The 26,234-nt window shown below is 34.8% G+C and overlaps 1 long non-coding RNA gene across 2 annotated transcripts in view; it reads left to right on the top strand.

Moving 5' to 3' along the window:
- Positions 1-12,045: 12,045 nt before the first annotated feature.
- The window catches only part of LOC122137989, a 28,766-nt gene continuing 14,577 nt past the window's right edge, over positions 12,046-26,234 (top strand). For both annotated transcript variants that reach the window (XR_006155208.1, XR_006155207.1), the window contains exon 1: positions 12,046-13,082. This is a non-coding gene — a long non-coding RNA (uncharacterized LOC122137989). The remainder of the gene's footprint in view (positions 13,083-26,234) is intronic.

Here is a 26,234-nt window from a genome sequence, read left to right as displayed (position 1 = left end):
TTTCAAAATGTCAGTTTAGCTGTGAGAGATGTGTTTGATTAGTCCAAACCAGAAATAAAGACAATGAAGGCAAAATAAATCACAAAAAAGTACTAGTTGCTGTGGGCCTCTGTCAGCAGACAAAGAATGTTGTGGTGAGAGCTGTAAGACAGCAGGGTGGGAACAACAATGAGACAGATGTGGGGGAGAGAGACAAAGATTGCATCTGCTTACAGACGTGTACACACTAACAACTGTGTGTGTGACTGATGCTTTGACACACAGCATGGTATTTTTTTCTGCAGTAAATAAAAAAATAAATAAATACAAACAGAATCTGAACCTGCATAAACCATTATTTTATTTTTGTCTGCATTTCTCATCCTGTCTAAACAATACACTGTATAACTAGTATGGTATGTATGTACATATGTCTGCATATATATATATATATATATATATATATATATATATATATATATATATATATATATATATATATATATATAGATATAAGTAAGTAGTTTTCAGAGTTTATAATGTATTTATTTATTTATTTTGTGCACGGTTTGACAATTACAAAGCCAAAAACAAAATTATCAATAAAAATGTATTCATGTATTAAGAACTATGTATACTTTTTACAACTTTTTTAAAAAAAATACAAGTTAATTAAAAGACCATTATCACATAACTAAAAAAAAATGTTTTGCTGGTTTTATATGTGTCTCTTGATTTAGTACATCCAATGTACAAAACAAAGCACAAAGATCCTCCATTGAAATTCATGTTGCAATACACTTATCCATGTTTTAACATAGGCACAGACACACACAAAAATACACGCACATATACAACACAGACTTCTACAACCCTGCAATTGACCTGAAGTCCACCACAATTCAGATGAGATGTCCTCGTATGGATTTCCATCTCTGCCATACGAGTAAATACCTCATGCCTGCTCATAAGCGGCAGGTTAATCCACTGTCATCCAAAGCCCCAGCGATTAATCAGCCACAGTCAATCCATTATTATTCTTGTTTACTCTTTGATGAAAAAATTTAACTGAAGGTCCCACAATAAGCTTAGGTGGAATTACATGTGCAAACCAAAAATGAGATTCAGAAATGATTTACAGTGAGGGCCAAAAACTGTGCATGCATCTAATATTTAGAGAGATTAAATCTTATCAGAGAGGGTTATATGAAATTAAATATCAGGACAGATCGGTAAATGGCCTAGTACTTCAAAATAACCCTCACAAAGTACAGCTGAGTTGTAATATAATCCAGCTCACAAGGGCCCACAATAGGTCTAGCTACATATAATGATTATGAGATACTCACAAATTACTTTGGTTGCACAGCATCTAGAGTTAATTTCTCTTGGTTCTAAATGAAGTAGAACATAGTGGCTGCCCTTTTCACTCTGACTAATAACATCTAGTAGAGGAAGCAAGAGTTTCTGGCTGATTAGAGCTAGTAATATATTTATTAGCATTTGCAGGACAAAGTCGATCCATCATAGACAACATATTCAGGATAAAAGAGAAGAGTGATTGATTTTGGCTTAACTCAGCTGATCCGAACAATGAATCAAAGATCCAGTGTGGTAAGATAAAATAACAGAGACACAACCTTCCTTTCCATCTACTTCTGCATCTGATGCTCTTCATTCCACTGCCTCACACTGATGATGACCCAATAATGTTCCAAAAAACAAAGAAAAAGAAAGAATACTGAGGTGCGTACAAATCTTCTTTCTTTCAAATGAGGTGCACTTAAATCTCCCATTTTATAGAATGCAAATGCAGGGTTGATCCTGAGGAAAACATGCTCTTGTTGCTTAATAAATTGTCGTTTAGACTTCATTCCATCAACATGTCACAACGCTGCCTTCCAGTATCAGTTCAATCTTACAGGCAGTGCTGGGAAGCTTACTTACAAATTTTTAAATGATACAAATTGTAGATATAACATAGAAGAAAATATATTTCATTCTTTGATATCAACCTCATGAAATGCACTAAACATTACATTACTCCAAGTTTTCCAAACTGGGTTTACTAAAGACTGCAGTGGGTTTGATTGAGTTCATTAAAAAAATAAAAAATAAATGAAAAAAGTATATATATATATATATATATATATATGTTCACACAGTATGTTATATAAAAATAAAAATAAAAATAAAATAAAAACATAAAACTCAAAAAGATATATATATAAAATAAAAATACATTGTAAAATAAAATAAAAACAGAACACTTGAACACTAAAAATAGAAATATTTTGTTTACCTTCATGTCTATGTGACCATTAACTGACATCAGGGAAATGCAAATGCGTAAATGTATTGCTGAATTATTATTGTTTGAATTATTTAAATATTAAGTTCTTCATGAATATTTCAACTACATATTTTATGTCAAAGGGGTTTGGCAGAAAAATAGAAGAAAAAAAAAGTTTTGGAATCTCTGCATTACATGAAATAATAAACATGAAAACAGCAATGACTCTACACATCCAACATTTTCAAAGCTAAACCCACAGCAGCACTCTTAAAATGGAAAGTTTGAGAAAGAGAGAAGAAGAAATAAGAAAAATCAAAAATTTGCTGCCACTTTGTGAATATGTACACATGTAATCCATAAAAAAGTAACTGTAATCTGATTATAAGCATTTTAAAGTGTAATATATAATAATTATAAGTACTTAATTTTTGGAATTACATAACCATTGCATAATCCAGATTACATGTAACCAGTTACTACTAGTATCCTTATACTGCATCTCGTTACCTCAACTGTGTATGGATTGCTAGTTATAAATATAGGTACTTCCTCAGGCATTGTGTGTTTTCTGATAGCATTACTGTTTAAATGGTAATTCCTGCCAAACTACATAATATAATATAATCATATTCCCCTGTACAGAGAATTACATATTTTGTCATTAGGTATGGTATTGTATTGACAACCCAGACTACATGCATATTATCTTACAAGAGGGATTTATTTTACTTTATCTCATGCTGTAATGACGTCTTCACACTAAATTGGCTTGCTAGCCTAGCGTTATACCACCGAGATTAAGAAAATCAAGATTAAAAGCAAATAAAAGGGTTTTTGTTACATATGGCTCAAAGGGTTTTTGAATTCTGAGTCGGACTTGTTAAATTCTGTGAGAAGAGAAGCACTACAATCCAAAGCCTTCTCAAGATTCTGGTCATTTACCGATTTTTTTTTTCCCCTGTGGTGAATAAAATGGAAAGCGTGGAACCTTCAAAGAGACATCTAACGTACTGGCACACTGAATTAGAGCTTGTTCTGAGTTTTAGAGATGAGTTTGCCCATGCAACAAAGACCAAACCATGCACCAATGTGCTGCATGCTCTATATAGGATTTCAAGAAATCATTCCAAACAGAGGGTAAACAGACTTCAAGCAAAGGGTATGAAGTGGCAGCCTTTATTGTTAGTGTGCAATGGATTTTAGGCATCTACTTTAGCCATTGTAAAAGAAAACAGTTCCTGCTCAGTTGCTTCCCAACAATTCGATATACTTGTCAAATGTCTGAATGCATTTTAAATGTCTAAATGGGATCTGGAAAAGTTGGCAACCATGTCCTCTTTCCTGAGATACTTCCACCAGATACACAGCCAGTAATATGGGGCACATAGAGGATTAAGTAAGTGTACCTCTTATGGAAGGGTGGGTTTCTCTCTGAATCTGTCACCTGCTTGAGTTCTGCATTAGTGGCAAATTGATTTCTTAGTGCGGTGAAGGCACAGCCTGTAGAGATGTGGGTTCAAACCCAGAGGGGACTGCCATCTGTGGACACTCAATCGATGTGAGATTGTGGAGTGGAGAGAAAGATTGACAGCATCAGAAATAACGGAATAGGGCAAGAATGTGAGCCATGTGATATGGCTTAAATTTATAGGTGGAAAGTTACCGAGAAGATGAGTTCAATCTCCAGTCCTTTTTTACGTGCTTTGAGGGCACTTAGAAGACCAACATTTTAACATTATGTCAAATAAATCAGTACAGTAAAACTCTACTCACCTGCCTGCTGAACATATTTGGATTCAAAACTTATAATAGGATACAAGATATCTGACAAGAGATTTCAGCAGTTGGGACATACTGAAATCATTTTCTGCCTAAATGACCTTCACAAGGGTAGAGAATTTTGCTAATTACTATATACTGGTTCTAGTGACCTTCTTTTGTCAAAGAAAAGAATTAAAAGGAGAGATGTGGGCCCTTAAAACCCAATTTTAGCTCAGTGAAGGTCAGAACAAAGTGGCTGTGTCCCCTCCCAAGACTATCAATAATTTATACATTTGTAAAGGTACGTCTCAGTTTTAATACTCTGAACAATTTAGAGCTGAATCTATTCACACGAGGCATGCAGATATATCCAGCCTTGAGGGGTGCATGGATTTAACCCTTGGCTTGATGAGAGAGAAGACTTTACAGGCAAGAAACAGTCACTGACACACACACACACACACACACACACACACACACACACACACACATATATTTAGGAACAACTGTTTTAAACAGAAGAAGAAGAAAAAAACAACAGTGACAACACATTATTATGCATGGAAATGCTTTATCATCAAAGCATAACAAGTATAAAATACAGTACATACAGAATACCAATGAGATCATGCAAACACTGATTGAATGAATATGGCTGGCAATTAATATATTAATTGGGTACTTTTAAACTAGATTTATACTACTTTTATTTTTTTTTAAAGACAATTAAAAAAAATTTTTTTGAACGAAATTTGTTTAGAAGGTATTAGTTTATTATTTTTCTGATATGATGAAAGAACTTCAAAGCATAGTTTAGCTCAAATTCAAGCTTTTATATTGATGTAATGCACAAGTTTCAAAGTTTCAAGTCATAGAAAACACAATAAGTTTCATGACTCAAAAGTTTCACGTTCTTCAACTGAATTAAAGGGATTCATTAAAAAAAATGCTGTGTGTACTGAAGTTTCATGATTTATAAAAAAAAAAAAAAAAAAAAAAAAAAAATATATGAATTTTTAAAATCTACTTGATCTGCCCTCAGAGAAAAACTGAGCTCTCACTGGCTATTGCATATTTTCCAAAAAGTACGTAGGGGCAATTGAGACAGCAACTGATTTATCACACAAATATTACAACTGGATCTGGAACTCCTTTGTCAAATTTTACATTTATCATTTGAAAATCATGATTTATTTTCACTTGTGCAGAAGAGCTGCAGAGGAAAGAGAACTTCATAAAAGGAAAGATAAATTAGAACTGAACAGTACTTTTAAAAATTAAATAAAAAGCTCTGATTCATAATTAAAAAGGATTTTTATTCAGGCACATTAAACTGTATGAAAAATGCGCTGAACAACTAATGACTAATTAGCTCTAAATAGCTCTATTCAGTGTTTGAATAATTGTATCTGAAGTTAAAGAATACATGGGAAAATATTATTTGAAAAAGAACTGAAAGACATACAGTTTAAATGTATTTGAGTTTGGTGGCCCCCAAAACAATAAACCAATCCATACTTACAGAGTCGCTACAGCTTTTCAATGTGACTTCTATTCGACAGTCCAGGAAATGTCTACAGTGCTGATATATTAAATCCGTTATGAATCTTCATTTTCCCAGTATCTCTTCTTTAGCTTTTCCTTTGCTCTCTCTAGCAAACAATCGGATTATCAGAAACCTAAAAAGAGAAATATCTAGTCATCTCCCCCAACAAAGTAATTCATTTTTGATGTTGCTTTCAAAAGGGTAGGATTATGATTGGGGTTTGTGCTGGAGTCGTCTAATTCTATGAGATGGGTTTTTACTTATGAACATTTGCACACTAAACACTTTATTTCTATAGACGACTACTCCAATATCACATAGTGAAGGTATTACGAAGTCCTATTGAAATGTCTGATAAAATGACCACCCTTATTCAATGGAACTTCAGAGAGCTTTTGATACAGGTCATTAGACATCAGCTGGCTGGGATCAGACAAAGTGACCAAAAGCCATCAGACTAATCTGCTGATAGCAATGTGACAGGGTAGCCATTGTGACATTCCTTTTCTCACTTCCATTCCACTGAAGATGAATATATCACCAATGTCTCCCATTAGCAGGGGCCATGAGCTCATTTCTGTATTCACGCCGTCATTCACCCATTTTTCTTTCTGAGGTTAAAACAATTTGTACTTTCACTCAGAGCAGCGGAAGGCAGCATTTAATTAGAATTCAGTGGTCTATATGAGCATAGCCTTTATCTTTCTGTCCTAAAATTGTAGTATATGATACAATATTACAATAAACAAGTATTTACATATAAGCTATGTTAAAGACAATTCTAATCCATTGTTTCAATCTTAAAGTTAGGCATTGGTTCTTAGATTGCCATGAAACTAAAATCTTTGCAGTTGATTGCTAGGTTGGTAAAAGCTAGAAAAAGCTGTGAATGTTTGCAGAAATTGTCTATAATACGTGGTCCTTTACTGGCAATGATTCTATTCAAAAGCTAATGGGATAAATGGAGAGAAAAGGCTTCAAAACAAAGTGAGCGTCGTAGAGATGGGACCCTTTGATTCCCAGAGAGAGGAATAGAACAAAACAAAGAAAAAGAGAACATTTTATGGTCCGATTGCTCTGATGGTGGCACTAGAAGCAAATAATTCATTCAAGCTTATTCTCTTGAATTTAAAGTCTGCACCTGCTATGAAGACTGCATCACATTTTGATTTCAAAAACTTGCATGGGGGCCATTCCAAAAAGACACGTTCCTGTGTTTAAAAACAAAGGGGTCTAAAGATGCATTTTTTAAGAGACTTCAATAGGTTAGACTTCAATAAGGTGTCTCAATAAATGCAGCATTGCGGAATTCCTTTAAAAAACAGTCTTATTTATATGATATAAGGAAAAATGTAATTAATTTAACATATTTCAACAGTTTTCAGTGTGTGTATTGTTTCACTTTTCAACCGAAGATAAAAAGATAATTTTGTTGTTAAATTAAGTCATGTGTCAAGCATTTTTTTGTTTTGTTTTGTATAGCTTCAGAGATGTATATCAAAGAGTGAACTCTGAGTAAGGTCAAGCAAAGACCCTCAGCTCTGGACACCACTTAACCAAGTGCATGTGTAAAACGGTCTGGAAATTACTTTTAACGGGCCATTTCCTTAAGCTTTCTAAACATTTAATCATGACTGATTGGGTCCTCTGCTTTGCCTGAAGACAATAAAGGACATTTATCTTCTCGGGGCTTTGACAGCTTCCCAGATTTGTGTGACACTGTACGAGATGATGTGTGTGTTGTGGTTGGTGGGGCGATGGGGGGCGCAGATTGGATAGGGGGTCTGTTTTTGTCTTCTTTGTCTTCTGCTTTGCTTTGATTTCTGATGCTTTGGTTTAAAGAACCCCTCCCTGCATGAGCACACATGGTCACACTATTTAATATGTTGACATGAAAGAGAAATGACTTTATTCTGACACTATACACAAACAACTCAAATGGTTTTTGCTGTAAAGTAAAAGACGGATGATCGATAGCAGACGGCCCATCTTGAACTAGTCACTGTGTGTTTGATCTGACTCCAGTGATCATTAACTAATCCCTTCCAGGTGTCCAGTTTACACACAGACTTTTGCAGAGTAGCGACCCATAGAAGAGTGAACTTTTTAACTGGCAGGCTTTGTGCCATTCCATTTGCTTCTAGGATATGCCTCTGGATGCTGGCAGGGAATGGGTGGATATTTTGAACACGCTTCACCTCCGGAAATGTCTTAATGTTCTTACTCGCAAAAGCTTGGCCTTAACACATGGGAGGTCTTGCGCCCTGGTTTTTCAATTCAGAAATAGATTTCTTTAGAAGCAATTTTGACAAATTACACCAAAGCCGAAAAGCCCTGGCCACAGAATTTCTTTTTAATCTAAGTCTTGGATGTGACCTAATATGGTTCAGGGGGAAAAAAAGAAAAGAAAAATAAATTAATATTAAATATATATATAGCAAATTAATGTATAAAAAAAATAGTAGTTCATATAAATAGATATATTTCATTTAATAATAGTGTATATGAAAATATTTTTCCTTTAGAAATACATAATTCCTAATAATAATAATAATTTAAAGAGAATACCCGTGTAGACTGACATATATGTTAAGTTATGCCACTGACAAAGATAAATTGCCATTGAAATTTGTCCATGGAGGTTTAAGACCCACTACATTACAGCCCAAGCTTCATACAGAGCATTAAAACAAGTCTATGCCCTCAGGAAGTGACCTGTCAGGAGGAATAATGGCTGCCCGCAGCCTCTCCAGCAGAGATACTTGTTATTTGTCACCTGGATGTACTTCCTTGGCTCCTCTCCAACTCCCATATTAACTTAACCAAGTCTCTTTATTCTTGCCATGATTTGACTTCAAACGAAGCAATAACTTGCTCCAGTTGTCCCTCAATCCATACACTTTATGTGCTGTCTAACAGTTTCATTTTTTTCCCTGTCCACTTCTGTGTAAATCAAACCATCCCTGATCAAGTCGTGAGATCTACAGTATGGCAAATCCTGTAGACAAGGTGATCACTGCATTCTGTACATCAATAAAGAATTGCCTCTTATTGCAGTGGTAATAGATCATTTGGGTAATCAGAAGTGGATCTTCTTATTTTAAGATGATAATGGGACGATTTTGTGAGGTGTCAGCTCTGATGGATGGCAAAGTTTGCTGTCAATATTTTTTCATGGCAAAAGATGAATGATGCATTTAGCTATAGATAAACTATGAATCTGTGATCTCTGGTGTTTGTGGTGACAGCAGGGCTAATTTGATACCTGAAATAAGTTATTGAGCATAAAATTAAGCCTCTGGGGACCAATGGATCCAGGTTAAGGGTATTGCATTAATTTATTAAATATAGGGTACCTGTATTTGATAAATAGAACAAAGCAAAAGAAAGGGATCTGCAATATCAATCTGAGTATTCATGCACAGCCTGTACTTAGACCATACAATGCTGAGCTTTTTTCTCTCTACCTGTATGCAACTTCAGCCCATATGCATTATTCAATAGGAATAGATTACACTGTCCCATTTATCAATTTCCATAAAATTCTTCAAACAAGTGAGTCTCCATGGCCAATAGAATCATATTGTACTGCATTTGGCAGAAATGCAGGATAATGAATTTAAAAGAGAGTGCTTAAACATTTCAGATCAGTTCAGGTTATGCAATAGACTACAAACGTGAATGGGGAGGTTGGCTAGATTTGGACAGACAATGGGAAAGTACAGTCTTTCTCCAACCATCAGAACCAGACTTTGGGTATATTAAACAAAACCATATATAAATATATATGTATATATGAACTAAGAGAGTCATCATTTTCCTATGGTTTTGAAAGGTAGGCTATGCATATTATACGCTGATAAACCCTATTTTATCATGCATTGAAACTAAAATTATTTGTAGCTGTGGCATTTAGAGAGGAAATTGTCTCACTGCAGAGCCTTTCAATTCTCTTCAGTTCTAATTTATGGAGATGAATAATGTGAACAGATTCATTGAACACAGCAATTCACAATCACGCCTTATTATAGAAAGATAACCTTCCCTTATATGTGTCCCTCAATTCCAGACATGATCACAACTGCAAAAGAAAACTGTTCTCCGTGTTATGGCATCATATTTATTTACTAATAATTATGAAAAAAAAAAAAAAAAAAAAAAAAAAAAAAAAAAAAATATATATATATATATATATATATATATATATATATATATATATATATATATATATATATATATATATATATATATATATCGAAATTTAACAACTTTTAGGAAACGTGTGTCAGAATAATGTTCTTTCATCATCAAGAAATCATAGTGCATCAACATCCTTCCACACACCAGTGTAATCTGTCTCTCAGCACTGCACAGTGAAAGTGCCTGGCCACTTTTTAATCGACATTTTTGGTGTGGAGGGACCCTGGTGCAATAATGGCAAAATAATGCATGCACCATGTTCCAGCGGCCCAAGGCACCAGCCATATGCCAGCCTTTATCTCAGGAGTGAGGCAGAAAGAGTGTGATCGATAGGGCATCTCTCACTCAGGGGAAATAAGTAGCTATGGTTTCTTGCTGGAGCCTCCATGCATTGAAAATCATGCTGAAGTCCACAAATTTTATCCCATCCCCGATTAAAAGAGCAGTGTTGAAACATTCAGGATTCCCCTGTTCTCTCATAATTGCCATCCTGACCTAATTAGTTGAAATGAGCAGTCCATCTCACTGGATGTCTTCACTTAGGACCTTCTGCACATTTGTATGAATTCACTTGGTGTTAAGGATGAGAAGATACTGAATTGCTCACCAACGTTCATTCTGTTGATGAAAACAGCTGAAACTTTCTTCAAAATGAGGGTAAGCTGACAGAATTTAATTAGAAGAATCATGCTGTCAGAAGCAACAAGTCTTTAAATAGGTCAAAACATTAAAGTGGGAAAGGTGACCAGTGTTGAACGTGTCTAACTTGACACAACATTTGTGTTAAACGTGTGCAAATTAAGCATTTGTCCAGAGGACACAGGTATGGCCCCGCAGAGCTATCGGAAACTCAGGCGGCACAATGCCTAATTTGCATTACAAGGACGCAGCTCCCTCCAGGCAAGAGAGATGGTAGAGTTGTGCTCTACACTCACACTCTTCTGATGAATAAATAATATTACTCCACCTCACATCTGAATGATCAGAGTGTAAGTTCTTCAGGACTTAAATAGCCACGTAATGGAGCAACACATCTTACAGTAAGTATTTCTCTGTCAAGGGAAGAGGGTTGGGTCAGGTTGATAACAATAGTGGGAGGTTTGGGAAATCAGCGGAAGGGATCCTTAAGGTTTCCCCCTCAAGGCTTCGTTGAAAGTAAGACATGTCTCTTGAGTGTAAAATAAAATGATGTGTATCAAAATGGAAAGTAAAAGGTGTAGGTGAGAAGTATGAGTTTGTTGAACTTCTAAGCATGGTGGGAAAAATGTACAGACACTTTACCTCTAAATATATGTAAATATTCAGGTCTCCTTTGAGCTCATGCATTTTTGCATTATACGTTTAAGTTTTAAAATAGTGTCATTAAAAATAGTCTCACTTACTGTTGAGTTAGTGTTTCTAGCCATTCATTTCAAGTTCTTTTAGATTTAGACATGAAAAAGTGGTAACGTCTGAGTGGGTGAGTATATCCGCACATAGTGGCATCCATTTCCACGGGCTTGTTTGAGGAGGACCGACTGCAAACTCGATAGGCGGGCATTATCTCGTTGACAAGGTCAGCCAATCACGGAGCATTTTTTTTTTTTTTTTTTGTGGCTTTTTAACTTCGTCCTCAGAGAAAATGTCCCTCTGTGAAAACTTTTTCATTTGCAAAGTACAAAAATGAAGGCATAATTAATTCATTGGCAAGTTATTACTTGCAATAAAGCCCTTCAAAGTTATAACAAATGGTCTACAGCCAAGAGTGTAATGAAGTTTTGTGGTCATGTGCTGGGGGGGAAAAGTGTGTATATATATGTAATGAAAATGTCAGCTTTAAGTAACTAATTAAAAGTATAGGGGAACAGAAGATGGCAAACTTCAGAAAAAAAAAAAAAAAAAGAAAATCAAAAAGAAGAACATTATAATGACTGCACTGTACTCTCAAGTCATTCTCAAGTGTAATTATTGTAACGCAATCTCAAGAGAATCACTGAGCTGTTGTAAATAGCTGTGATATCCAATCTTTTAAATCCAATCATAACTTCTCAACATGAGAAACAAATACATTATTTATTATTATAATATTGTACAAAAATACGAAAAATCTTATATATATATATATATATATATATATATATATATATAGGTGAAGTGTTGATGGGGATGTGCAAAGGAAACCAGTGGCTTTCATTATGTATAGAGAGGAGAATTCACTATACACTTGTATTCAGTGCAAACCCCTGCAAATTGCATTCAGCACAGTTTTTGGGGGCATGTTTGTTTCATTTCCTGATTTGCATAATTCCTTTAGTGAATCGGTTACTAAAACAATGCAGACAGCACGTGCAAATAAACGACGCTATCAGTGGGCCACAATTTATTCTGAATTCCTCCCTGCAGGAACTTTTTCAAATGTTCACTCCGGTTTTGACAATTACTGAGCAGTTTTGAATATTGATTCTTGGAATTTAATTGACCTATTTCATTGTCAATCTTGGAGGTCCTCAAACTGTTATTTCCCTGTAGTCCAGTGTGTTATTGAAAACATATCTCAAGAAAACACCCTGGAGAAAGGGCTACAGACAAAGCTTCACATCACTGTAAAAGACAGATGCAGTGCTCTATAATAGACAACTGGATAAACAACACCTACTGTTTCAGTGGGTTTCTCTTCTCATCAAATCCAGTTAGTTTACTGTTTTTGTCAGCAATTTATTGGCATATATATGGAGAGTATTAGGGCCGATTCACACAGAATGTTGTTGCGTTCCACACGAGTGCTGATTTTAATAGCCGTTCTCTGTAAACATGCGCTTCTATATCAATCGTTTGTGCCGCGACTACGTTTTTAAGACGTTGTGCTAAATTAAATAAAGTTAAACTTTTTAACTCATCCCTCGGTGATGCGTCTAGCGTTTTAAAAGCGACACGTTCTGTGAACACTTTTGGCAACCGCAATAAATCAAAATGATCAAAACAGATTAATTAAAATCTCAAGGACAAAGACTCTCCTCTACATTGCTCAATACTGTGACTCTTACCAGGTGCCATACGTTGGAAGCACTCTGTCTCCACAAATAAGGTTTTTTTTTTTTTTTTTCTCGAGCTGTACATTCATCCAAAGCTAGAGAGCGCGCTGCAGCATGCGTGCTGCGTGCTCTGTATGTCACTTCCGACACAGATGAGCACAGGTTACGTTTTTTTGCAGAACCCTGATCGTGTGTTAAAGTACAACATGAGAACAAGCGCTGTTCATCCACTGGCCTCTCTGCGTCATCCCAACTGATGACCATGTCAGTGTTCGCGGAGAGCATGCAGGTTTGCTCACACCCCCATCTAACCCAACTGTATGTTGCTGTATAAATAGTGTGAAAATAATTTATTTTACTTAAATTTCAAGTCAGAAATAATGCTACTATGCTACTAAATAATGCGGACTATTTAACATCTAGAAATAACATGAATTTTCTAGTATTAATAAATTAACTTGAAATAATGATGATGATAATAATAATAATATGCAAATGACAAATAAATATCTAGCCTATGTGTTAAAATACAGCAAACTGAAAATGTATTTAGAGAAAATATCAACAGTCTACTCTAATTTCTTTAGTTTGTCAAAATTACACATAATTACAGTTATCATTAAAATATATAGGCTAGGTGGGATTTTTTATTATTATTATTATTATTATTATTATTATTATTATTATTATTATTATTGCTATTTATTGATTAATTAATTTATTCATTCACTTGTAAATTTAAGTATTACTGATTGTGAAAATTATTGACAATTTACAAATGTGTCTTTGTAAATAAATGCAAATATTGCAAATTACATAATCATAGCTTTGTATTTTTTCTGTATTAATATATAATAGATATATAAATTAAAATATATATATTATATACTACTAAATATATACATTCTATTATAGGCTATAGTTATGAATAGTAATTTAATACAATTATTGTGATTATTAATATTATTATTAATCATAATAATAATAATAATAATAATAATAATAATAATAATAATAATAATAATTATTATTATTATTATTATTATTATTGTTATATTATTTATTTTTATTATTTTGACTGACCTATTTCAAATCCAGTTTTACTGAAGCTTCATACCTCATTGATTTTTTCAGTGACTGATATTTATTATAGTTTTACTGCTTCAGATTATTTAATGTTTTATTTCTAGTGTCTCAAAGTCTCTAATAGTGTCATCATTCATATTGCATAATGTCATAAAATATCAACCTGTTATTGCAAAATACATTTTAAAATTTTGAGCTTTTAAAATGGCATTGGGCAATCTCGAACCCCAAACACTTAAGTTATATTAGAACATATATCTTGAACACTGCTGGTGATTCTCAAAACCATATTATTCTGTTTGTTCAAGAACTGTAGGCTCTTATATAGAAGGGCCCAGTCCTACATTTATTAATTTAGCAGATACGTTTATCCAAAGTTTAGCTCCAACTAGGGGTGTGCGATATGTAAATTTTTGATCGTGGATGATAAAAATGTCTCCACGATAATATATTTGAATACATATTTATTTAAATATTTATTAGTTAAATATTTTATGGTATGATGTGCGTTTTTTCTGAGCGCATACAACCGAAGAGTGCACACTAAAAAGCCTGTCAAACAGCACCTGATTACTGAACTTAGCTATCTTTTACGCTAATACTGTCAAAACACACAAAGTTTACATATAGACTCTTAGTTATTAGTTATGTTTAAAATAAAAGTAAACAATTGAGAGAAAAACGGATGCGTGCCTGTATATTAGATGCGTGCAGGTCTTAAAGGGACAGTATTAAACATGCTGCTGACTGTCATTAAATGGATAGTTCACCCTAAAATGTTATTTCTGTCATTATTTACTCACTCAAATGTCGTCCCTCACCTGTATTCATTTCTTTCTTGTGCTGAACACAAAAGAAGATATTATAAAGAATGTGGGTAACCAAACAGTTGCTGGTCCGCATTGAATTTGATAGTAGGAAAAAATACTAAGGAACCCACTGGGGACTAGCAAATGTTTGGTTTTCCAAGTTCTTCAAAATAGCATTTATGCTCAGCAGAAAAAAGAAACTCATTCAGGTTTAAAACAACTTTTGAGTGAGTAAATGATGCTATAAAAATAAAACACTATGACAGAACTGACAGACAGATGACAGAATTTTATTTTTTTTTATTTTTGGGTGAACTATTCCTTTAATGTTAATAAAACAACAAAACACAAAGAAAAATAACTCACTACTCTTGAATGAATAACTTTAATACAGTTGCTTTAATAGGAATCAGTCTATATAGTGTTTTATTTTTATATTTGTTCATTCAGTTTCTAGAATGCTCCTGCTAAATACACCTATTGTACCTGAAAATAAAGCACAGTTTGATTTATTTGTATATTATATGTAGTTGTAATGTGTATCTTTGTTCTTATTTTTTAATAATAAAGAAAATAATGTCAAGGATTTTTATCTTCTCCCACTTTGGCCTAAATATCTGCCAATCTTTTTTTTTTTTTTTTTTTTTTTTTTTTTTTTGTAACCTTGAAAGGCTTTTTTCTTCATAATAGGGAAATTAGTTTGCCTGTACTGCTCAGACAAGAGTAAAATAGTAAAACCAACATGACAAAGAATCATGATAAAATCATGAATCGTGATATTTAAATAAATAAATAAATTAATAAATAAATAAATAGTGATAAGATATTTTTTCCATATCGCCCACCCCAGTTCCAACCCTAATTAAACTCACTTGAACCCGCTAGGTCTTCAGTATCAGTCGAAACTTCCAGGCATGTATGTTGGAGCAGGTTAGATCTTACTTTCGGAGGAAGGTGGGGCTCCCGGAGTGGAATCAGATGCCTCTGATATTATACTGTAGACATATAATGGGCCAAATCCTGATGTAAATATGCTCCATAGTTTTATCTTTCGTATGGTAAATAGTTTTTAGAAGAGATTGCTCTTGCTGCTGTGCCCTTTCTGTGGTCTACAAGGTTGCTGTAATTATGTATCACCAGGGATTGTTATTATTCATATTTGCTGCCATGAAAAATTGCTTCAGAACCACTTTTCGACCGAATGCAACGAGCGGCACAAATGAGTAAGTGCCTATCATCCCCACCATCGTCAAACACTCCAGAGGATTCTCTGCCTATCTTCACCCAAAAGAAGGTCAACACATAATAATTGTGCACTCCAAATGGCCTGTTTTATTCATTTGTTTAGTCTGACATCTGAAAATTAAGGGTGTGTGACATTTGGTGTGTTAAAACAATAAGTGATAGATTTATTGTGAGCTTCATGGACTTTACTGCTCAAATACCATTCATCGGTGTGGAGACATTGTAAGCTGTAAACTGATGCACATTATTCTGACTGCTGAGTTTTAGAAGCCCTTGATAGGGAGCGCTCCTTTAGGTGGACAAAAGCCTGCCATCAGTGAGCAATGCTAACTGCCTGAAGGCTTCTCATTGAGACACAGCAGCATTATGCTAAGTCTGCTTGGGGGAAAGAAAAAGGAAAGGGAAAGAGAAAGGAGACCGAGAGAAGATTACAATTCTGCTCTGCAGCTGCGCAGAATTAATGCACTCGCGATTGGTTTCAGTTGAGTCAAAGAAGAAAGCCCTTCACCAGGGCTTTGCTCGTATTTCATGTTGTCTCCCTTTGTGGCTGACATCAGTGAAAATGAATGCATTCAGAGATGTCCTGAGTGCTTAGCAAGTGATTGATAAGATGATGCAGCTGAGGAGATTTAAATGCTACTCAGGGAACAGCTGTAATCCCAAGCACGTAACTTTTATTCCCTCTCTTTTCTGCCCCTCTTTTAAGGGATTAAACGGATGTTATTTATTCCCACTGCATTTCAGTTATTGCATTGGCTGGCGATAATTCTTGCATTAGCGATCCAGCAGTTCATTTATTTAATTTGCGGTGAGGCCGGTCTGAATGTGTAAACATGAGGCAGTGTTCTGTGAAACCTCTCACATACGGACTGCTTCTGTTCCGAGAATGGCACTCAGATTTGTTTACAGCCTGGTGTTAATTGCATGCACACTGTAAAAGTTTTGTGGTGAGTAAATCAGGGGCAGCAGCTCGATCCTGGCTTGTTTTGATACCTGTGTGTTTGGGTTGTATTGATTGCTAGGTCAGCTTTTAGCGGCAGGAAGATAAATGACCGTGAGCATCGTGGCCCGCAGGTGTTTTAGTCCCTGACGTGGATGATGCAGATTTTCGCTGATCGATACTAAACCTATGGTGTTTCTGCCCTATGACCCTGTCAGTAACAATTACATTTCAAAATCTGACCCGCACTGGCAGATAATGGATCATAGCAAGATATAGAGCTCAGAAACACAACCTACGTAGCAGTTGGAAAACATACTAAGCTATGCTTTCTATGCCTGTGAGGATAGCAGGGACATGAAAATGAACATAAATGCGAGCAGTTTTGATGGCTCTCTGAAAATCATTCTCATGCAAACTCTCAGTTTTGAGTGTGGACAGGTGTGAGCGTGACCTCTGCACTCATGTTTAAAACACAAGAGCTCTCCTCTGCACATAAACACTTTAACAGCTTTTGTTAATCGCTTGCCAGATTCACACTTCACTGTTCACCATGTTGCTGTTTCTCTTGCAAATTTATCCTAGAGCTCTGTTTCATTTGTTGCAATTTTATTAGATCAGAAGAAAAGCCTAGATTAATTTCCAATACAGTAATTAATTAATATCAATAACATTTGTGTCTAGTTCTAGCTAAAGGGATAACCAAATGAAAATCAAGATATTGTGCAGTGCACATATTGATGTGGAGAAATTTAGCATCACATCACTTGCTCACCAATAGATCCTCTGCAGCGAATGGGTGCTTGATCTGTGCATATTTCTCACCTGATTTAGACAATCAACTTTTTTTTCTTGTCTCTCTCTCTACTGGAGACAGCAATATTATGAATAGAGGACTCATTTGAAGGTTTGAGGACTCCATTTTAATGGATGTGTTTATTACAAACTCACCGTCATGTTGCTTACTGGATGTTGTTATCTGGACTCTCTGACTCATTCACTGCAGAGGAGCAATTGGTGAGAAAGTGATGCAGTTCCTTTTACACTTTTTATTCTGTTCTGTTTAAATAATTAAACCAGGAAATCAGGATTTGTTATTTATTTATTTATTTATGCATTTTTTTCATAAAGGATGGTGATCAGAGATTGTGAGATAGCTAGTTGCCTTATTTATTGTGATCTCGGTTGTCATGTCGTGTAAAACACTTCAACACACTCCAAAGACTTGGACAGAGGCGCATGTGAGAAAAACAGGCGCCGATGCATATGCAAATGACCCAGGAATGCAGAGCTTATGAAATGTTAACTACTCCCCCATCGTCATGGCGATGGATATGATCCCACTGGAGTGTTCGAGTCATATCGGCTTCCTTTCTTTTGTTCTTATCTGCAGTCTACATACTTCCTGTGCATGTCTGTCTTTTAGGGTATAAAATGGTGATATGTAAAACAGCTTTCATGAGTGAGTGAGTGGGTGGGAAGGAGGGGGCAACATCTTTCATGATATGTAGTTTGTTCTTATCGTCAAATTATAGTATTGAACCTAGCTGAAGCTGTACATCTGACAGAGTGCTGTTTTGTTTACGTCTGTGGAGCGAATGGATGCCAGAGTGGATTTTCCTCACCATGCCCTTTGAGCATAACAAAGTAAAGGGCATGAGAGGAAGGACACGTTCATTTCAGGGACAGAATAACAAGGCTAGATGAATGCCACTGTGCCTTCAGAACACAGCATCTCTCTTCAGTAAATGCGTTTCTTTGTAGAGCCTATTCAGCTTGCTTCAGAAAACCAACGGCATCATAGCAACAGGCCTATGGACGGCAGATGAGAGGAGAGAGAACAATCGATGGCAGACACAAAGTTAGGTGCATAGACTAAGTTTGCTTTTCACAGGCAGCCTGTCAGAAGTGAGAATGAGTTTAGCAGGGACCTGTTGTGAAAAAAAAAAAAGAGAAAAAAAAAAAACTATTTAGGTGTCTCTTTGTGAATGTCAAAGACGAGCTATTTTAACACATCACAGTTTGTACTCAGCTTTGTTAGAACTGACCTGTGCACCTTTCTCATGAATGCACATCTTGTAACTAAAATAATATAACACTATGGTCCCACTTTATATTAGGTGGCCTTGTACTTACATTTAAATCAAAAATTTGATACAATACACTTGTGTACATACATGTTTTTGCATTTTACCTATATAAACCAAAATATGCCTGCATATAATTACCACTGTATATTATTTCTGTAATTACATTTATGATTACATTGTTGACCTATCCCTTACACCTTAACCCACCCTTAAACCTACCCATACTACAAAACCTGTGCCTAACCTTACCCGTATCCCACCCCAATAGTAGTGAAAGTGATTTGCAATACAATTAAAACTATTAAATGCATAGTTTGCACAAAAAAAAACATTGTGTAAGTTACTCGCTAATAGGCAAAGCTATCTGTTGCAATCTCAGTCTCAAAGCTGTATCTGTTTGGATGAAATCTGGAATTTGATGGGGCTTAAACCGTAAATGCATCAGATTAGATGAGAAGCCCCTCTAATGTAGTTCTGTAGGAAAAAAAGTTTGAACAAAAATATTCAGTGCTCAAGGTTTGAGGTGTGTATGATTTTGTATCTTTGTTGATATTACTGTTGACATTTATTCACTTCACATACTCATTATTGTGTGTAGTGATCTTAGAGGCTATCCTTTGACTAACCTGTCATCCAGCAAACACAGACTATGTCTGCCAAATATTTTTCCTACTATTTGGTGTGTGTGTGTGTGTTCACAAGGTGTGTATATATATATGTATATATATATATATATATATATATATATATATATATATATATATATAATATAATATATATATATATATATATAATTCATTTTGGAGTCATTATCCATGCCTTTTCAAATAAGGTATTCAGCTTTGGGCACATCTCTATTACTCACCCTTGTGTTGTTCTAAACCCTTCTTTCTTCTGTGTTGCACAAAAGAAGACATTTTGAAAAATGTCTGGGTCTTGGGTGAAAAATGTTTTTTTTTTTCTTGTTTTTTTCCATATATTAAAAGCCAAAGGGTTCTTGGACCCCATTTCCTTTCATTTTGTGGACAAAAACATTCTTCAGAATATCTTCCTTTCTGCTCAGCAGAAGAAGAACAGTCATACGGGTTTGGGATGACATGTAAATTATGACAGTTTTTTATTTTTTTTGGTTGGTTGAACTATCACTGTAGCCATTGCAAACATTTCGTGTTTATTTTTCAGGGATGATTAAATCAAAAACAAGGACATTCATTTAAAAGCTCCATACATGCTGTTCCTGAGCTATAGTGTATCTCAGTAGCTTATGTCATTAGTCTTTCTTTTCAAGGAGGAATTATTCTAAATGATTTGGGCTTATTGGGTCACACTGTATTGTGTGTACAGAGGTGCCAGTTTTACCTCACAAAGACACAGCTGCTTTCAGAGACCCTTTTCAGGAATTATGAGTCAAAATGGCCCCTCTAAAGGCACCAGAAGCACATAACGGTTCTCTTCAGCTGTTACCCAGCAACAGAGAGTGATAAGAGCACACTGTCCATTTAGAATGACTAAACAGGGCATATAGTGAGCAGAATATACACTGTTATTGATAATTCATGTAACCCTTTGGCGTATATGCTGAAACTGTTGCTCCCAGTGGAGCACCGTTGTTGTAGAGCACAGCGGCTCAAACGAGAGCTCTTGACACAGCCCAGGGATTTGTTGTAAGCCATTGCATATTCACAGAATCAACTCAAGGTTTTTATCCATCCTCATACAAAGTCTGGGTAACAAAGGCAGGCTGAGCCACCCTGCTTTGAAGCCTGTTTCATTTAGTGCCATTCTTCAGCCGCCGCACGCGTCGTCCATTTAAATGCACTGGCATTGTTCTCCACAATGTCAGCTGCATTTTGATCAGGGTCATGATGCAAAATATTTTCTCATCTGAAAGCTGCCCAAGAGGTGAAACAAACAAAACAGAGTGTAAAAAAATGAGGAGACGGTTTCTGTCGTGTTGTGAAACCTCATGCTAGGGCCTGTTTTGCATTTTATTTTATTTTTTTTGCACCATGTGAGCTAATTTTTAGTAGGATGCATTTTCAGCTTGACATGTTTTGATATTTCAGAAGCATTTAAATGTGTAATCTGGTGTGTATATGATATCTCATCTCAAATTTTCACTTTCTTTTGAACTTTTTTGGCTTTTCATACCCTTTGATTACAATACTATGGAAGCCATTAGTCAAATGATCGGTAGAGCCACAAATGATTTCTCTTTATGCCCCATTCCAGTGTTTCAGACCAGTGGGCGCCTAACTGTACCCAGAACTCTCCACAAGAGAGAAATTTCTCCCACTGAGTGTTGAGGTTGTGCCAGCATAATTAGTCCCCCATGCACTCTCCTCCAGCTTGAGTGAGACATGCAAGAGACTTTCTTTGTTGCTTATAGTGGCTGAGCATTAGCCCTGGAAAAGAATGCAACAAATGCTTCTTTTTATTATTTATTTATTTAACAAAATAAGTTTTAAAGTAGATGAAGCTTGCTTGTTGGATTTAAGAGAAACTGGTCCAAGTTCCTGATACTAAAAGATGGAGCTGGTGAGTAAAGCAGTTACATCCTCATGGATGTCTCCCCATCAACTTGGCAAATCTCCAGTCCAGTTAATCTTGCACTGTCCTAAAAAAAATAATGATTTTTCATGCTGTGCATATTCTGCTTTTGTTTCTGCATAGTTGGTGCAACAAAAAAACAGTCATGCATTTTATTTTGATTACTCTTTATTTAAATGCATTTGCATTTATTAGGTAAAAGAGCATTGATTGTAAAAACCCAGTCATGATCGACTTAAAAAACTGAAAATTGATAGTGTTGAATATTAGTGAAATTATTAGCAATGTTATTTTTCAATTTTTGTTTTTGAAACGACAATGAATTAACGATTAATCTAGAATACATTGACGAGTTAAGAATGCAAAACTCTTATTCATTAATAAGTGACATATCATTATCACAAACATCATTTCTGTCATCTGTCTTCAGCGCTAATATCATCATCATTATCTTGATGTATATTGTTAATGTCATATGGCCAGAATAGAGATATGAGGGAGAAAAATGTGAAAAGACTAGTGATATAGTGGCCATTAAGATTGTGTGTGAGGGAGTCTTCCTGCGAAAGGGGCTATGATGTGACCCTCGGCGTGTCTGGATGAGAATGGATTTGAGTATATGATATTGGATGGCAGCTCTCAGGTGCTTAGGTATAGTCTGTCAGCCTTGATGAATGAGACCGTATATTCCTCTTGGAAAAGCTTGAAACACTAGACCAGATTACCAGATTACTAGCAGTCTGTTTCAGGTCTGTTTTTGCACCTGCTGCTAAAACCATCACGGATATCTGGTGGTTTTGTACCATCATACTGATGATAAACAACCAGACTGTGTTTTGGTGTTTGTCTTTAGAAACACATTTGTGTGATACTGGCAGTGGCATGAGCATCTGTGATGCTCAAAGATAATTCTAAAATGCATCATTTTGACAAATAAATAAATATCACAAGCACTTCATTGTTTTGGTGCTAAGAAGAGTTTCTAAATGCCACTCAAAGTAAAACTCTCATAGACTGTTTATCTAGACAATGTGAAACCCAGAAAATGGAGTTGGATCTGAGTGGTCCAAGGTTTTGAAAACCCATTTCTCATCTGCCACTGTTATGTCCACCAATCTGTTTTGCACAAGTCCAGAGATGTCCACAAGTCTTTAATTTGGAGTCCGAGTCAAGTCTGAAGTCTTTAACCTGGAGTCTGAGTCAAGTCTCAAGTCTTTGGTCATGAGTCCGAGTCGAGTCTCAAGTCATTTAATGGCTTGCTAAAAAAATCTCATTCAGAATCCTCATGCATTGAAATCTTCCTATTTACGAATCTGTTTTATAGGCTATAAACTATATATATATATCAGTGGTGGACTAACGGAGTAGCTTTACTTCGTTACTGTACTTAAGTAAATTTTTCAAGTATCTGTACTTTACTGGAATAGTTTTATTTTGAGTAACTTTTACTTTTACTTCACTACATTCCAAAGCATAAGATATTTTTACTTCACTACATTTCATAAAACATATCGTTACTCCTTATAATACTGTATATCACGTGCCCCGACACGCAGAAGCGGTTTCTGATTCAAGAACGAACTGATTCTTTTCAATGAACCTTTTAAATGGGATCGCAAATTGCACCAAACGATTAATTCACGAATTAGAATGATCCGATTGTAGCTGTTCTCGAGTCGACAACTCACTGATTCAAATGATCCGTTTAAGTGCGAGTCTCCAATGAACTGAATTCACAAAGAAACCGGGAGATCTTGTGAGTGCGGGCGCACGCTATTTATGCTACTAAAAGTAAGTTGCTAATGTCGAATTTTAGGATTAATTATTATAACTGTCAAACATATAAAAACATATTTAGGTCAAAACTGTCAGTTGTTTGTGAACTAAATCTGCTGTAAAGGGTGATCTATTTAAGCTCACTGAAATGCTTGAACGCAGACACATCAGCATAAGTGTCTTAGGTTAAAAAACAAAAAGCGGACACATTAAAATAACACAGAAATAACACATAAAATAAAAATAACACAGAAATAACACATAAAATAACGCATGCACGTTCACGTTCACCGCTGCCGTAACGTTAACAGTTTTATTAAAATGCTACACATGCCCTATGTAACGTCTGTTTTTATATTGTTTATCAACAGTCTAAATTTTTATATTGTTTGGATTAACTACCCAAGTAGGCAGATATGAATATTTATTCCGAACCATACTGAAAATGAGTAAATATTGTTAGCTGATGCTAACTGTCTAGCTAACAAGCTTGCTGGTGTTAAGTTGAGGTCATTTTTAGATATAAAGTTCAAATATTTTTATTCAAACCACCTAGATAGATTAACTTTACATCTGGGGGGACAAGAAAGGCTGTGATGGTAAATGCAGTAATTATCAAAGTGGGAAGTGATGCCCTCTGGGGGCATTTGGCCAGGGGTGTTTTTACACCACAGACAATGTTTGAGAAGAAAAAAATCATTATGAAAATTAAATTTTCCTTAAAATGTTCTTCCTAACTTTAGGCCTTAGTCTCATGTCATATATAATGTGATGGTTCTGCACACTGAAATGCTTGAACGCAGACACATCAGCATAAGTTCTTAGGTTAAAAAACAAAAAGCGGACACATTAAAATTAACACAGAAATAACACATAAAATAAAAATTTAACACAGAAATAACACATAAAATAACGCATGCACGTTCACCGCTGCCGTAACGTTAACAGTTTTATTAAAATGCTACACATGCCCTATGTAACGTCTGTTTTTATATTGTTTATCAACAGTCTAAATTTTTATATTGTTTGGATTAACTACCCAAGTAGGCAGATATGAATATTTATTCCGAACCATACTGAAAATGAGTAAATATTGTTAGCTGATGCTAACTGTCTAGCTAACAAGCTTGCTGGTGTTAAGTTGAGGTCATTTTTAGATATAAAGTTCAAATATTTTTATTCAACCACCTAGATAGATTAACTTTACATCTGGGGGGACAAGAAAGGCTGTGATGGTAAATGCAGTAATTATCAAAGTGGGAAGTGATGCCCTCTGGGGGCATTTGGCCAGGGGTGTTTTTACACCACAGACAATGTTTGAGAAGAAAAAAATCATTATGAAAATTAAATTTTCCTTAAAATGTTCTTCCTAACTTTAGGCCTTATTCTCATGTCATATATAACTGTGATGGTCTGCAAAACAACAACACTTTTTTCTTGCTGATGAAAATCTGATTGTCAAATGTGACCCTGGAGCACAAAAGCAGTCATAAGTAGCACAGGTATATTTGTAGCAAAAGCCAAAAAACATTGTATGGGTCAAAATGAACAATTTTTCTTTTATGCCAAAAATTATTAGGATATTAAGTAAAGATCATGTTCCATGAAGATATTTTGTAAATTTCCTACCGTAAATATATCAAATCTTTATTTTTGATTAGTAATATGCATTGTTAAGAACTTTATTTGAACAACTTTAAATATGATTTTCTCAATATTTAGATTTTTTTGCACCCCCAGATTCCAGATTTTCAAATAGTTGTATCTCAAAAAAATATTGTCCTCCTAACAAACCATACATCAATGGAAAGCTTATTTATTCAGCTTTCGGATTATGTGTAAATCTCAGTTTTGAAAAATTGACCCTTATGACTGGTTTTGTGCTCCAGGGTCACAAATCTGTTTTCTCTCAGGTAAATCGCAGTGAACATTACTACATCACTCTCGTCAACGTAGTACATAACAACAAAAATAAATCTTGACTCCATATAGTGGTTATTTTGGGAAAATTTCAGGTATTTTGAGCAGTAGGATTATAAAAGAATATGTGCTAATAATATGTGCTAATAAAAATGCAAAATAAATCTATCAGTACTTTTTTACTTAAGTACTAAAAAATCTAGTACATTTGTACTTTCACTCGAGTAAAATTTAAAAAGGAGTACTTTTATTATTACTGGAGTAATATTTTGTTATACGTATCTGTACTTTTACTCAAGTAGTTGATTTGTGTACTTTGTCCACCACTGATATATATATATATTACTAATATATATATATATATATATATATATAATATATATATATATCTTATGATCTGCTTTGTAAGGAAAAAACGTAAAGACGTAAGGTTATTGTACATCCAGCCTGTTATTTACAGGCTATGCTTTAATCCATTACCATGTTCAAAACAGTTTTTCTGTAATGAAATAAGAGTCCAATCTAACATGACACACAAGGAAATATGTGACACAGATATTACAAAACCATACAAATAAAGTATTTCTTTATAAAATAAGTTTGGGTATTCAATTAAAGTTCCAAGCCGCGGCCTCTATATTTTCTTCCAAGCAGAGGTCCTGAAAGAAAAAAAAAAAGAATTTTACTTTTATATACTGTTCAGGGTTTTCCTCCTGGAATCTATACTGTTAATATTTTAGCCTACTTAAAAGCATTATCAAAGTGTTCTCATCTTGAGCAGAAAAGAAATATAGCATTTTCAAAGTTTAATCCTAGCCATCTAACAACAATTTTCACAATTATAATGACATGATTCTTTTGAAATGTTCTTAGTCTGCAGATTAATAATGCTAAATGTAGATCAGAAATGTCTTATCACATCTGGTTTGAACAGTCAGAGTCATATATTATAGATAGATAAATAGATAGTATGAAAAATAACTATTTTTGCAGCATTGTTGTTTTCTGCTGTATTTTGTCATTTC

Source organism: Cyprinus carpio, chromosome B7, assembly GCF_018340385.1.
Source record: "Cyprinus carpio isolate SPL01 chromosome B7, ASM1834038v1, whole genome shotgun sequence".
NCBI classification, from domain to species: Eukaryota; Metazoa; Chordata; class Actinopteri; order Cypriniformes; family Cyprinidae; genus Cyprinus; species Cyprinus carpio.
Note: the sequence above shows the minus strand (reverse complement) of the source record. Positions and strands in the feature narration are given on the sequence as shown.